General features: G+C 41.9%; 1 protein-coding gene across 9 annotated transcripts in view; it reads right to left on the bottom strand.

Annotated features, from left to right (window-relative positions):
• Positions 1-14,095, bottom strand: part of LOC109863689 (ankyrin repeat domain-containing protein 50) — a 62,440-nt gene that overhangs the window by 41,463 nt on the left and 6,882 nt on the right. For 3 of the 9 annotated variants that reach the window (XM_020444118.1, XM_020444123.1, XM_020444124.1), the window contains exon 1: positions 5,663-6,559. The exons of 3 other annotated variants lie outside the window; for them this stretch is intronic. The gene's annotated coding sequence lies outside the window, so the exon portion shown is untranslated. Of the gene's footprint in view, positions 1-871; positions 895-5,662; positions 6,561-14,095 lie in introns of those variants that run through there. 3 more of the 9 variants (XM_020444125.1, XM_020444126.1, XM_020444122.1) reach the window with 3 other exon arrangements.

Below are 14,095 nucleotides of genomic sequence, written 5' to 3'. Positions count from 1 at the left end.
CCCCCCGATATCGCGCGGCACGACGTTTGCTCGTTCGCCTACCAAAGCGTTATTCTCCGCGGCCAGAGCGAATTGCCAATATTTCCGCTCCCGATCGTTTATTAAACGCGTCCGTAAGAACGACTGTTTAAAAGCCGGCGCGCGCGAAAAAAAAAAAAATAAAATCCACAGAAATTGCGCGAAAAATTATCGTTTCGTATCCATCTTTCTTTCAATCCTCTTATATTCGCGCTTTAACCTGCAAATTCGCAGATTGAAGAAGGCAAGATGAATGGTGGCGCGCCCTCAATGCTTCACCGTTTCTAATAGATCTGATATCGACGCGTTCCGTCCACGTAACTTTTCCTATCGACAGATTCAGAAACGACAGTCGTTTTTCTCGCGTATCTATCTCGTGATAACACTGTAAACATGTTATACGTATACATATATGTACGTATGTAGCCGTATAGACATAGACGATCCATAATCGTTATCGCGAATGGTCTCTGGCGTCTCGATAAACCAACACATTATTCTCGCGAATGTCTCGCGCAGACCGAACTGACGTAAATTGCGCGTGCCCGTAACAACCTTTTCGCTTATTACAGTTGTTTGCGCGAAAATCACAAAGTGTTTCGAAACACAATCTCTCACAAAATTAAGAAAAAAAAGTGTCGCAATCTGAGAAGAAGCAAAACTAAACGTTAAAAAAAAAAAAAAAAAAAAAACAGATCCGCTCCGAAATCACATCGAAGCGTGACAATCTCGATGTTCGGGCACAATAACTCGATACGGTCAATTTGCATATCGTGCCTTATACCGCGTCGGTATACGCGCGATATCGCGCACAAGAGATGAGCAGCTAGGTCAATGACGTCAAAGAAACTACCTTGCGGCGCCGCCGTAGAGCGAAGCTATATATCGTAGCTATTGCCACCGCCACGCCGACTGGCAATTCGTACGAAGAGCTCGGCAAGAGCTTCTGCGACAACTATCTTCATACCTATATGACGCGCGATGATGAATAGAGAACGCGACGACCGTATCGAAGCGAAAGATAAGCGTAGGTGGACGGCGCGAGGTCGCGTAATCGCGCCGAGATACCACGGCACATAGAGTGTATATATGGGCAGATTGAAATATTTCATTTCCACGTGTCTTGAAGCTCACGACCGAACACACGTCTCGCCGAACGTCGTTCGATATTGGACAATTCTCAGTGGACTCGTATATGTTTAGAATTTTATTTTCACAAGTTTTCTGTGCCGGAAAGCTTGGGATTTTTACGACGACTTTTCCAAACATTTGTTGTGTAATCAAATAATGTTGTTGATTTTTTAAATCACTTTCAAAGAGACAATGGATCTTGATGTCTGTAATGTACGCACACTTGAAACTTTCAAACCTCGATTCGCGAAATCATAAATTTTGGAAGGTCAGATGTTTCAGAAGGTCGAAATGTTTGTAAAGCACAAAGTTTCCATGATATTTGAACTAAACGGACAGCGACAATAATTTATGTATAGTGCTAATAGCGTGCCAAAGTTACATACAACTCACCACAAATAGGTAGCTTGCACGGCGAGTTTCTCGTCGTGACCATCCTCCCATCCTCCTTATCGCATAAGCATATATGGCGCTCTCGTGTGGTTTGCTCTGGGCAAAGCCCAATTTTGGGAAACTGTTGGCTTGTGATCTATGTTTCCCGACAGGCCGAATCAAAATTCAGAAAGGAAAATGATTACAAATGTCTGATGAGAGAGAGAGATCTTTAATGTATTTTATCATTTTTACGTAAAATCTAAAGTGTGTGTGTGTGTGTAAAAATAACAATTTACTATCTTTCGCAAACAAACACATACAACACGTTTTAAATGTTTGGAAAGATGAAAACACAACTTTTGTAAAAAAAAGATCGCATTGTTCTTTTTCGCAGATCGCGCGCGCGTGTGTGTATATCGTTTCGATATATCTGATAAATAAAACCTCAACGTTTCCTCCGCACGAAAATGAGAAATTTCCTTTCGAAACATCCCCTTTTAAAATAATATTTCGCTAGCACGTAATACGTTTAACGAAGCCCGGAGCTATTACGCTCGCCGCGTCTGCTCGTATCGCGTCTTGGAGAGAGGAAAGACGAACGCACAAAAGAGAGGAGCAGCTGGGTCGATGACGTCACTACCTGTCTTGCAACTCTTGGTAGCACCCTAGGGTATGGGTCAGCACCGCGGAATATACACGAGAGAAGCTGCATCGTCTAACTATATTATGAATTGAGAAACACTATCTGTACTGTACCGCTGTAAAGGGTTTTCCGCAACAAAAGCCAAATCCCAACTCGCAAACTGAGAAACTCGTAACCCATTACGCTAACTTTCCCCCGTTAACCGCTAAAATCTATCGACCAAACACTTTTATTTGAAATCGCGCTACGCGTCGTGAAAAAAAAAAACAAAAATTGCGTACGTAAATTCTTTCTCTCGTCAAGTTTTTTTTTCACAATAAAATTTTGTTGAAGCAAAAAAAATACTACGTACATAATAATAATAGTTTTGTTGATTTGATTCGCTTGCATTTTGATATGAATCTTGTTTGTTTTCATAGAACGTACGTCAAAGCAACGCGACGAACAAATCAAAGACGTCTCTTCGATTGAACTTGGCAAATTTGTGGGAAGGTTCGATGCATCGAATTAACACGGAAATCCTTCGAAGCAAGACAGACAGTGAGAGAATGAACGATGCAGAATGGCTAATTAGCTGACGATAAATTTACGTTACGGTCGACGTGGTACTGGTACGTCACGCGAGATTAGTTACCGCACCGCGGAGATCGATTATATCAATGACTAATGCCCGTAAGTTATATCACGGTACGATTCGGACTTGGCGCGACGTAGAAGAGAGATTTATATTCGGGAGTTCGCTATTCAACTTTTGAAAGTGGCGAGATTAATCCAGTTCCCCGCGTTTTCGGCAGCGATAAAGATATCTCGCGAGTGATTCACCCCGATCAAATTTTTCAACTTTATCGCAAAAACTCGAATATAAAAGTGCGCCGCGAAATGTGCACACTGCGTATTGGTTTTTGTTTTTTTTTTATTTTTTTTTTATTTTTATTTTTGTTACGTACGTAAAGATGTGTGGAAAGATTTCATATCGCAAAACGGAATGTTCACGACGCGTTTCGCGCAAAATACGTACTCCTCTAATTGTTTCTTACGCGCGACGCGCGCTTATATTCGCGTTGAGTAAAATAAGTGCGTTTTACGTTTAGAAAATTTCATTAAAAGTTCTATTAAATGTACAAACTTGCTCAGGCCGTTCGGAAGTTTACTGGAGAATATTAAGAGAATTAATGTTGAGTGCGTCTGTTGTGTTCTCAGATATGAAATACTGTGCGAATGCACCATCTGTGCAAAGAGTAATGCGCCGCACTTTGCACTTTTCATATAGCTTTCTCCCTTTTTTTGCAAAAAAAAAAAAGAAAAAAAAAGGACGAGAATAATGTCCTACTTTCCCGGAAATTCACCAGTATCATGAACTGGACTTGTTAACGATATAACGTGCTCTCGAGTGTCGTTGTAAGTCGTTCTAAAAAATACAGTATTTCATTTGAGACAGAAACCGACGGAGATGATAATATTTTTTATACTCTAATTACTGAATTATTCTCACACTTCTGCGTATCTTGCAAAAATAGATTCATATTTTTGTGAAAGAACAATACAAAAACGCCACGGAAAAAAAAGACCAACAGCCAACTTTAGTTTTTTGTTTGCTTTTTTGTAAGTTTCGTGATAAATATCAAACAAAACACGACAGTCAACAATTTGTAAGTTAAAACAAATTTTTTTTTGTTGTGCTAGAACGTCGTTTAAAAGTATTTTTATTCATTGGTCGGTGGCGCGCGTTTATTTTTTTTTTTTTTTTTTATGCCGTCTATTTGAAGTTTATCTTTTTGAAACCACACCTCGCTGCATTTTTCAAATTCACTGACTTTTGTCCTCTCAACTCTACGTGTTGAAATAATAGAAGCAGCGCCTAATGAAACATTTTGAGCACTTTATATTCGTCTGCAGCAAATATATAAAATATAGCAAAGCGACAGTTTCACAAAAAGTTGGTTTTTTTTTTTTTTAGTATAAATGTACAACGCATGTGTAAAATTTACTTATCGATAAAAAAACTAATCTATTTTTAATTAGTCGTGCTGCGACTATTATTCCACGTCAGTGCGCTTTGTCTATAAAATATAATACATTAAATATAAAGTCAATTTCGTTTCAACAGTATTGTTTTCACAATAAAACAATATATTTCTAGTGTTTTATAAAAAAAAAGTTACATATACGGTATTATAAAATATTCTTGTAGATTTAAAACGTGAAATAATTTATCTCGTATTACGTTTCGTTAATATTTTTCACACAGAGAAAGAGAGAGAATTGGGATATGTTTAAAACTACTATTTCGAGATATCGAGCAGCATATTATATATCTGAAGTGCCGAGTGAATGAATCGATATCAAACGAATGAGAATGGGTGAGAAGCCGGTTAAATTGGAGCGCATCTCATAGGCGTAAGTAGCTTCGTTACCGCGGCTTTTGTTTCATTACCTTAATTAGACCTCACATGCAATAAAAGTACGACCTGCGGAGATATTATGCAGCGACGTGAGTTCGAGGGCGCATGTCTAATTAGCGACAGTACGCCCCGTCGTCGTTGCGGCATAATCTCCATCGCTCTGGAAGATGTATATCACCAGCGACTTTCGCGAATGAGAAGCACGTGCAAGCACGTCCAGCGCGAATGTTAATCGTTAGTGAGATAACGCGAAAGAAAGTACGATTGTGTGCGCTCGGCGCAAAACCGTGCTCGGGATGTGCTCATTCATGTAAAATGTAATTTCGAGATTATTGATGCCTCTTCCCTCTTTTTCTCTCTTTTCTTCTTCCTCCCTCGATATAAAGTCTCTTTTGTATCTCGCAAATTTTGATAATCGAGAAATTAAATTTTTTTAATAATAGCGGAAAATTATTTAATGTTTTAAAAAATTTAGGATGTAGAATTATACACACTCCGCATATATATATATACATATATATATAATATATCAAAATTTGCGAGATATATATATATATATATAAATGTGAACCAATATTTATTACTGTAAAAAAGAAAAAAATATATATGCGTTTTATATAGATATAGTATCAAGTTTCTCCGACAACAACAAATGTATTTTACCAACGTATATAGTATCGTATCAAACGACGTGTACACAATACACGTACATACAATACAAACGTATTGACCTATCAAGTGATAAACATCATGAGTAGACACTTGTATGTGTTCATGAACTTGATTAACAAAGCACAAAAATAAACCGTGGATTATCAACGAAAGCCACGTCGTGATGTAACGTTAAACGTTCGAAATCAGCTATTTGAAACAACATTATATTTCAATTATTGTGTCACACGTGGCTTCCGTTCTAATGGATCAGCCAGCGCGTTGACAGAGGCTAACGCCATGTCGGATGACAGAGGGGAGACTGGAGCGCCGCGTATCTCCCCTCTTCACCTTTCTCTCTCTCTCTCTCTGTCTGTGCTTGTCACAAGAAGACTCTGATGAAGACAGTGAATACGCAGTAGTACAAAACTCATCGACTCACGTGAAGCGGGACTCGAGCTCTCGATCGATACGACGTCTCGATGTATGTGGCCCTCTCAGTGTCCCTCTCTCGTCCTCTCTTTCTATCAACTTCTCTGTCTCTCTTGTCCCGCTGTTGGTCTGTCTCCTCTCCGTACGCGCTGTGTCTCCCTTTGTTCACTCTCGCGCTAACGGGGAGTCTCGGGAGAGAGAGAAAACACCGGTGGTAGGGTAGGTAGGTAGGTAGGTAGGTAATACACACAGATAGTAGAATCGAGAAGCGCGAGAGCAAAACTCGAAGCCGCGCACAAAACAAGAAGATACAAAACCGAAAGAACACGGCACGTATATATATGTATACTTATACACTTGTGCTTCGACCGCGTCACAGCTGGTAACGCCGTCGTGTCTCGACGCTTTAATCGTCGAACGCGAGAGAGCGAGAAAGATAGAGAAATGGTCGCGGTCGACTTCCGCTGCGCGCGCGATTGGCCAGCCTTTTGCTCGTCGTAGGAAGCGACGCAAAATCGCGAGCGAGCAAAGAACGTTCTCTCTTTCTGATCGTCGCGCGAACTTCTTTGTACGCGAGCAACCGTACAAGCGTAACCGAGCTTTTGTTGCGCGAACAAAGTATCGCGTCGCGAAACGAGCACCTCGACAGACACCGCAATACTGAGGCGCCGGCGTGTTTATCCCTACCTCGTTGCCTCTCCCCTCTAACGTCCGACTGCGCTCGTGAATCTCCGTAGTCCCTCGTCCCGTATCTAACTTCTTCACTGTTCCACCAAAGCGCTCGCTCGCTTTCTCTGTCTCTCCCTTTTTCTCTCTGTCATTATCTCTTCCTTCATTCTCCCTTTCTAGAAACCGTGACTCCCCTACCTCCACCAACGGACTCACCTGTCGTTCGGAGCGCTCCGGTTAAAGAGCCTTCATCCTTTTCTTTTCTTCTTCCTCCTCCTTACATTCTCTTTTTTTTTTTTTTACTTACATATTATATCTCTTCGATGCTTCTTTCTCGTAATTGTCTTTCGGAGTGTACTGTTCTGCTTTTTCTCCTTCGATCTTTTTCTCTCTCTCTCTCTCCGTGATTCTTTTGTTTTTATTTTCTTCCCCGCGTCTATATCATCTGTTTTTCTTTCCACAATGTTTACATTTAATGACGACCGTCGAAGGAACGTAGCGCCAGGTCATATTTTTGACAACAGCAAAGATCCGGCTTATGAGGTAAATACAAAGTATAAATAATATAATGTTTCTTTAGATTACATGTATTTTTTTTTTTTTTTTCGAAAAATAGTAATTGTCGGCCGCTCTCTTGCGCGCCACACAGCAGAGGCCGCGTTACGACGTGCTGGTATTTATATCTTTCCTTTCGTATCTCACATACATCTGGCTTTACTGAGCAGCAATGCCGTGTGAATCGCGACAGATGTTGGCAATCCTAGTTTCTCTCTAAGCGAGTCAAGAGTATAATAATAACCATACTCTCTCTTTCTCTCTCGAGAGAGAACGCGTGGGTGCCCGAAAGATGGTCGTGAGGACCCCTTCTTTCCAGTCCGCAAAAAGCAAAAAAGTAAAGTACCGACGACGCAAAGAGAGTTCGCTTTCCCATACATTTTTGTTGTCGCGAAAAAAATTTATTATTATCGAGAATTGTGATGTGTAAAAAAAAAACTACATTGCAAAACGTACGTGCGCACACACAATTCGACGCAAAAATTTAATAAAAATCTAGTACAAATATTGCGCTAGATTCGTCCTATTCGCGTGACAAAGAGATGAATGGAAGTTTTTATCGTTCGATGTAGTTTTTCAACTACAGAATATATATATATACACACAAACAGACTGCGATCTCTCGCACACTTGACACACGCGGATGCGCTTGTCCCATCCGTAACGTACGTTTCGCTCAGAGAGAGATTCTCGATTGTATAAGAGAATCTACAATTCACGACGAGAAATAACACCAACGACGAGTATTTCAGGGTTCGAGAGTCTCGTGTAGGTGTCTCGTGCATCAGAATAATGTCGTCGCTCGGTAATAATGTCACCGTGTCTCTCGCTCGTGCATAGCAAGCCTTTCGCGCGTTATATTATAAATTACGATACGCGCTCGCATTAAAGGACGTGCTGCAAAGTAGACAGTATAGATCTCGCCCCCGTTCTTAAATCATGTGAAAATTTTCAAGCTGTCCCTCGCTCTCACATTTTTCGCGCTGCCACATAGTTCATAACGCGGTTCGAGCGTTGTATATATCTCTCGTAAAATTACAATTGCGCGACAAACCGATGTAAATAACCTGTTCCCTCCTTCGTTTCCGATATCACAAATTTTATCTCAAGACCGTGTAACGCGCGTTGTGCATTTTTTGACCCCAAGAGTTTATTTTAATCAACTAAAATTGTTACTTTTAATCTCGACATATATATACATATATCTCGCAACTAAAAACACGTCGGAATTATCTAGTGTCGCATCTTAAGATAAGAGTAGGATAAAGCGTGTTTCGAGTTACGTGTGACCTCTATAATAATAATGTACGCCGAATAAATTAGCATCGTTTTGCGTCGAGACCCGTGGCCGCCATACGTTCCGTGTTATACATTTTGCATGCAACGTAATGAACGCCGCGCGCACGTCACACAGCGGCGTCTACGATGTCTATCTCAACTTCGTCAACGTGCAAAGACCTTCTCGCGCGCGCTTCGGCGTGATCCTCTTTCGTCAAAGTACGCGTGTCTAATGCGCGTTTAGACAGTATCCTCATTCTGGAGTCGCATTACGCGGATTATCACATGCGATGTCGCTTTACTCGAAGCAGACAGGCGACTAACGAGAATCGCGGATTCCGATAATGCATTAGGCGTGATTAAATTTCCGAGGAAGTATAAGGTACGTATATAAAGGATCGAAAAGATCGATTTTCGATATTACGCGACGCGGCTTCGAAGAGATTTTTCTTCGAATCGCGCTTGTGTGTGTTGCGTAAACAAAAACAACAGCAATATTTTTATATATTGATTGATATAATACTCGTTAAAAACAAACTTTCGGCGCATGGAATCCGAAGAATGTAAAGAAAAACAATTCTCTCTCGGTTATGTAAGTCGTCCGGAAATTGAAAAAATGAAAAAAAACAACAACGCGAAGAGATTTCTCGAGCTATTTGATAAAGTTGAATGTGGTACGAAATAACTTGACGTCGTTGGCCCTCTCTCATTCCAAGCAATTTCCGTGAGCTTCGGTTCGCGGAGAGGCGGGGGGAGTTAGTGGCCTCTGACCAGTTCAATATCTTTCTGCTACTTTTGCCCTATTTACCCAACCCCCTGCTGTACCATTTATTTTCGTCCGCTTGGTTGCTCGCGGAATTGAGGCAGCAGAATCGCGGCCTTCCAATTAGTTGACTTTAAGTCAACCAAGTTTTTTTAGCGAGGTGCGCTACTTCCGGAAAAATTGACTCCGCTTCGCCGAGTCGAAACCTTCCCTTCCTTTGCGACAGTTTTTCTCAGCTTGCAATAAAACGAGAGAAACGTCGTTTATTTATTTATTTTTTTTTCATCGTGTATAAATGAGAACGTGAAACTTCCGTGACTTTTCGTGATACGTTTGTACACGTGTACTTCATCGTTCTTACGAACTTCAAATGTCACGAGTGTGTGTCAAGTCGTTAGATGAGAAAACATTTCTGGCGAAACACACACGATAGATCACGTCCCGACGACCACGTCATTCCTGCAATATCTTTGTCGGAGAGACAAGTTACGCGACTTTGCGCGCGAGAAGACCGCGCTTGGACTCGAAAAAGACGGGGATGTGTATACGAGAAAACGGGAATCCTTGCGGAAAGAGGACGGAAGAACGAAGAGAGCGGTGGCGAGTTTTCGAAAACAAAAAGCGACCAATCCAAAGAGGATTCGATTGCGCGAATCTCGTATACAGAAGCCGAACATTTCACAAACGTATGAGTGGTCGAGTGGCAGATGTCGACCGGCACCGAGATGCGCACCATCGGCGAATTCAAAACGAATCGAGCTACCAGGTACGCGCTTATATGGCTTAAAGTTGCCAGCTTGCAACACAAAGAGAGAATGTGTCCGACTCGAAGAGAGACCATCTGGGAATTCGCGCGATTCGGAGGTGGCTCTATTTCGCCGCTGCCGCTATACAGCGCGGATCTTGTTTCTTTAAAGATGCAACGGAAAAACACACGATCCTCCCTGTGGCGGAAGTATAAACGATATGAAAAATGCAGCTAGACACACATATCCGCGTGGAAATATTTCCCCGTTGCCAGCGGGATACGCGAACAATTTCTGATAAATATGTCAACGCGTAAGACGCAAAAATTTAATAGCACATGATCGCGTATCGCGATAGTAAAAATCGAAAACTTTCGCGAGAGCAAACGTTCCGCGAAATAATTAAAATTTGTTACGCAAGAGATCTCTCAACACACCGAAGTCAGTTCGAATTGATCGAGGGAGACGGTGTTGTGTTAAAGAGATCCGTATAAATTTAGATTAAACGCGGGTCAAAGGGTTCGGCGGGCCTAATCGCTTAACTTGCTTAAAGCAAACTATATATCCAGTCTCGTAACGCGAGGGAAAGCCGTCACGGGGCTTTGCGAAGCCAACTAAATCGGGCTACATCGGACAGGGAGGATGAGAGACGACGGGGCCTCGAGCTAAACCCGGAACTGTCACTTTATCTCGCTCTCGGTTCGAGTCACTCGCTAGGAGGACTTTTGTTTTATCGAAAAGTACCAAAAGTTCGCGACTGTTAGTCATCATCACATATATAAGCAAAAGTTGCGGAGGAACGAGAGAATATAAACTTGATACATATCCCCCCGATTGCGCGGGTTGAAACTTTACCATCACAGTCGGTCTATCGCGATTCTCTGTTATTTTCACAGATCGCGTTCTTGCAAAATGCTGTTTTTCCTGAACACTTGTTCGTTCGACTTTTCCCTCTAATCGTGAAGTTAAAATTGACGAGAGAGAATCATGCAAATCGAAGTATCCACCGCGATGATGGGGGATTGGCAGACGGTCAGAGTTCACTGCAAAACACGCGCGCACAGACAATCCCGTATTCCAACATGTGTTACCGCGGCCGTAGAAAGAACCGACTCCTCCCGGTGCAATAACGATCCTGAATCTTGAGGCGGAATACTTTAACACTTTGCAGTCAAAGATACTGAATAGGCAATAACGATAACCGTTATCGTTACCTGCCTCACCTCGATACACGCCCAATTGAACGACGCCGGGTCCGGTACCAACCTCGGACCTCTGTGGCGTTGTGTTGTGAGTGTGCGCGCGCGCGACCGAGTACAGAGACGACGAAATAGGCATCTTACGGGATACTCGAACGAAGTACACGTAGTGCTCGTAAAGGTGTCGATGGTAGTGTCGACAGTTATGTACCGCTATGTGTGTCCAGATGTATATACATACGCATATATACATGCGGTACATATGTACGCTTTAAGCTCGCGAGCTTCTCCGCGTCAAACATTTCGAATCCCTCGGCGGCTTCAAGGAGCATTACAATTTCGCCCAATGGCACGTTTCAAGACGCGCGCGAGAAAAGGTGGTCGCGAAGAAAATGCCGATGGTAGCGAAGTATCAGGCTCGGAAGCCAAATTTATTCGCAATTTCGCGTTTTATACTCCGGTACATAATTACGACCGGTGTATGAATTATGATATAAAATGGCGTTAAAAAAAAAAAAAAAAAAAACAAGCGTTATGCTTTCAAAAGCGACAGAGAGGATAGGCGACAGATAATATCTTCTAGTGGAGTAACGCGTTATTTTTATTATCTTCTGTTACAACGCGGCACAGTCACATAGAAATCAATTACAAGAACGCAGGATTTGTGCAAAACGTTTGAAGAAAATCAATTTTGCGTTTCAAATTCGGCCCGTTTAAGAGACGAATTCGTGTATGTGTGTATTGGTGCGATGACACTAAAAATTCAACGCGCTTGATATGCATTGTGCCGCGCAGCTGCACACAGAGATGCATCATATTGGAGTCCGGTTTCCCCGTGTATCTAGAAATAGCCTCTCGACGCTTATTTATGCGACCCTCCCCCGTCGCGCACCGGCGTATTTGCACGACCGGGATCAACAATGCAGTTTCGCGAATTGCTGAAGCATGATGCGCGGCGTACAAATGATAAATGCGACAAACAACAGTCCGGACTTGTCCGTCCTTTCACCATATGAATGGCGCGAAAATGAGTGCGTCCGGCGCAAGCGTGTGTGTTCCTTTTTTTTTTTTTTTTTTTTTTACTTTTCATCGCTCGACATCAACTCGCGCGCTTTCCATTTGCGTGTGTACATACACTCATATACATATCTACCGCGTTTGTGTGTGATCTGGATAGAAGAAAATTTTTCCTCTGTGAAAAGGGACGGTCACGGCATTGAAACGCGGAAACCGTTTAACAGGCCGGGAAATACGCGAAAATTTGTGCCGCACCGTCCCGACGCGCGGGAATTAAGATTGGAATAATTTACGGAATATAAACGAAGAAAACGCGCGCGGGTGATAAGCGTGTAATATATTTCTATGGTTTCTTCACACAAATATATATTCGTAGGTTCCAATAAATTGCCGCGCGTTGAAAAAGAATTACGTAACGAGTTCGGCTCATAATGCATATTCCGTCGATCTCGAGCGAGCGTCGCGACGGTGAAGTACCTTACGCTCTCTCGGTAGTCTCGGCTAAGCCCGCGTTCATTCATTCCAAGAGAAGCGAGAGAAGGGCTGAGAGAGAGAAGGGTCGTGAAGGAGTCGGGTAGCAGAGGCAAAACGGGAGGGAGGGGGTATGAGTCTGCATGCGCATATCTGCTTGCAGGACGGAATACACAATACGCGACTCTCGAAATCGCTCGAAAGTGGTGGAAGTCGACGTGTCGCAGATTTAATGACGCAGCGGCGGACGAGAGAGAAAGAGAGGAAAAAAAAAAAGAGAAGAAGACAAAGAGCGGTCGCAAGAAAATCTGCAACGCAAAATGAACGAGAGACGTGAAAACGGCTCTGTTATGCGTTATGGAATGCCATTTCTGGTTCCGAGACACTTTTTATGTACACACATGGCGAGATCTCTCCTGAATGAAATTCTAACACAGTCGAATTTGCTTCCATGTGGATTAGATAAAAATATGCGAGAATATGTATGTGTCTCGTGTCTGTCGAACAAAGAGAAAGAAGTTCAAAAGTTTGTTTTTTTTCGGAACCGTCGAGGTTCATTTACGAATTACAAAAAGTAGGTATATCCGACGCGTAGGTATATTCGACGCAGCGTTTTTTGTTTTTTTTTTTTTTTTTTTATTTCTTCTTAGTGTATCGAGAATTCGGTATACGTTCAAACTGAAATGTTGTACTAAACGTGCAGCGAGCAATGCTCTCCTCGATCTCGCTAGAGATGTGAGCGGAATCGAAAGAGCTTCGTTATTCTCTGATAGAAGGTTGAATCGCTCCGAATCGGGTTACATTCGATCTCCCCTCGGAATGGGAACCGCCGTCATACGCTTTCTTTGGTGTTGAGACGAGATCGTCGTTTCCACTAGATAAACAGTGATTACGTGGCGGCAAATAAATTCGAGTCCTAAACGATTTCCGGCCGTTACTTTAAAAAAAAAAAAAAAAAAAAAAAAAATGCAGAGATACTTTGTTTATTTCACACAGTACCCAAACAAATATTTGTCTTAATCTGATGTATCGTCGCGATGTTTTTTAAAATTAAAATCGACGGAAGATCGAATCGATTACGAGATTAAACATTCACATTTTTTAATAAAAGATCGATATGATATTTTATGCGCATAGCATTTTGTCGAAGGCACGTCACGCATCAGCCATTCAATTTTGCTAACCCCTTTTTATTGAGTTTCCTACCTCTCTCGCGAAATAAGCGTATATCGTGCCTGATCCGCTTACCCCGGTTTTTACCCCAGTTTCTCTTAGGTATAATATACACGCAATAACTCTCTGCATCACACAAACGTAAGAAAGAAACATCAAGTTGCATTCTGCGAAGTTGCACACTCCCATTGATACAATGTTGTAAAACTATACAGAAATACACTTGAAATATGTTCGAAATTAATCAAATGTTAAAAAAAAGTTATGTATATATTATATCTTGTTATATACTCTTCATATATATCACTTTTTCAAATAAATGTTATATGTGTAGAAACTTTTTATATTCCGTAAAAACACGTTTCTCAGGACCTCGCGAAAGGGTTAAAACGCCATTTGTATCTACAAAATACATCGCTGTTTTGTCACCGGGAAGAAGATCCGACGGAAGCCGTCCGCGCAGAGAGAGAGCTTACCTACAAGGTGCACGCGCGCGTATTGTTGTAGCTGAGTATTACGTGGCATAACGGAAAGAAATGCGTGTAAACTATATACACATACACGTACATATA

This window comes from Pseudomyrmex gracilis, unplaced genomic scaffold, assembly GCF_002006095.1.
Source record: "Pseudomyrmex gracilis isolate BER0280 unplaced genomic scaffold, ASM200609v1 scaffold_12, whole genome shotgun sequence".
In the NCBI taxonomy this organism is placed as follows: domain Eukaryota; kingdom Metazoa; phylum Arthropoda; class Insecta; order Hymenoptera; family Formicidae; genus Pseudomyrmex; species Pseudomyrmex gracilis.
Note: the sequence above shows the minus strand (reverse complement) of the source record. Positions and strands in the feature narration are given on the sequence as shown.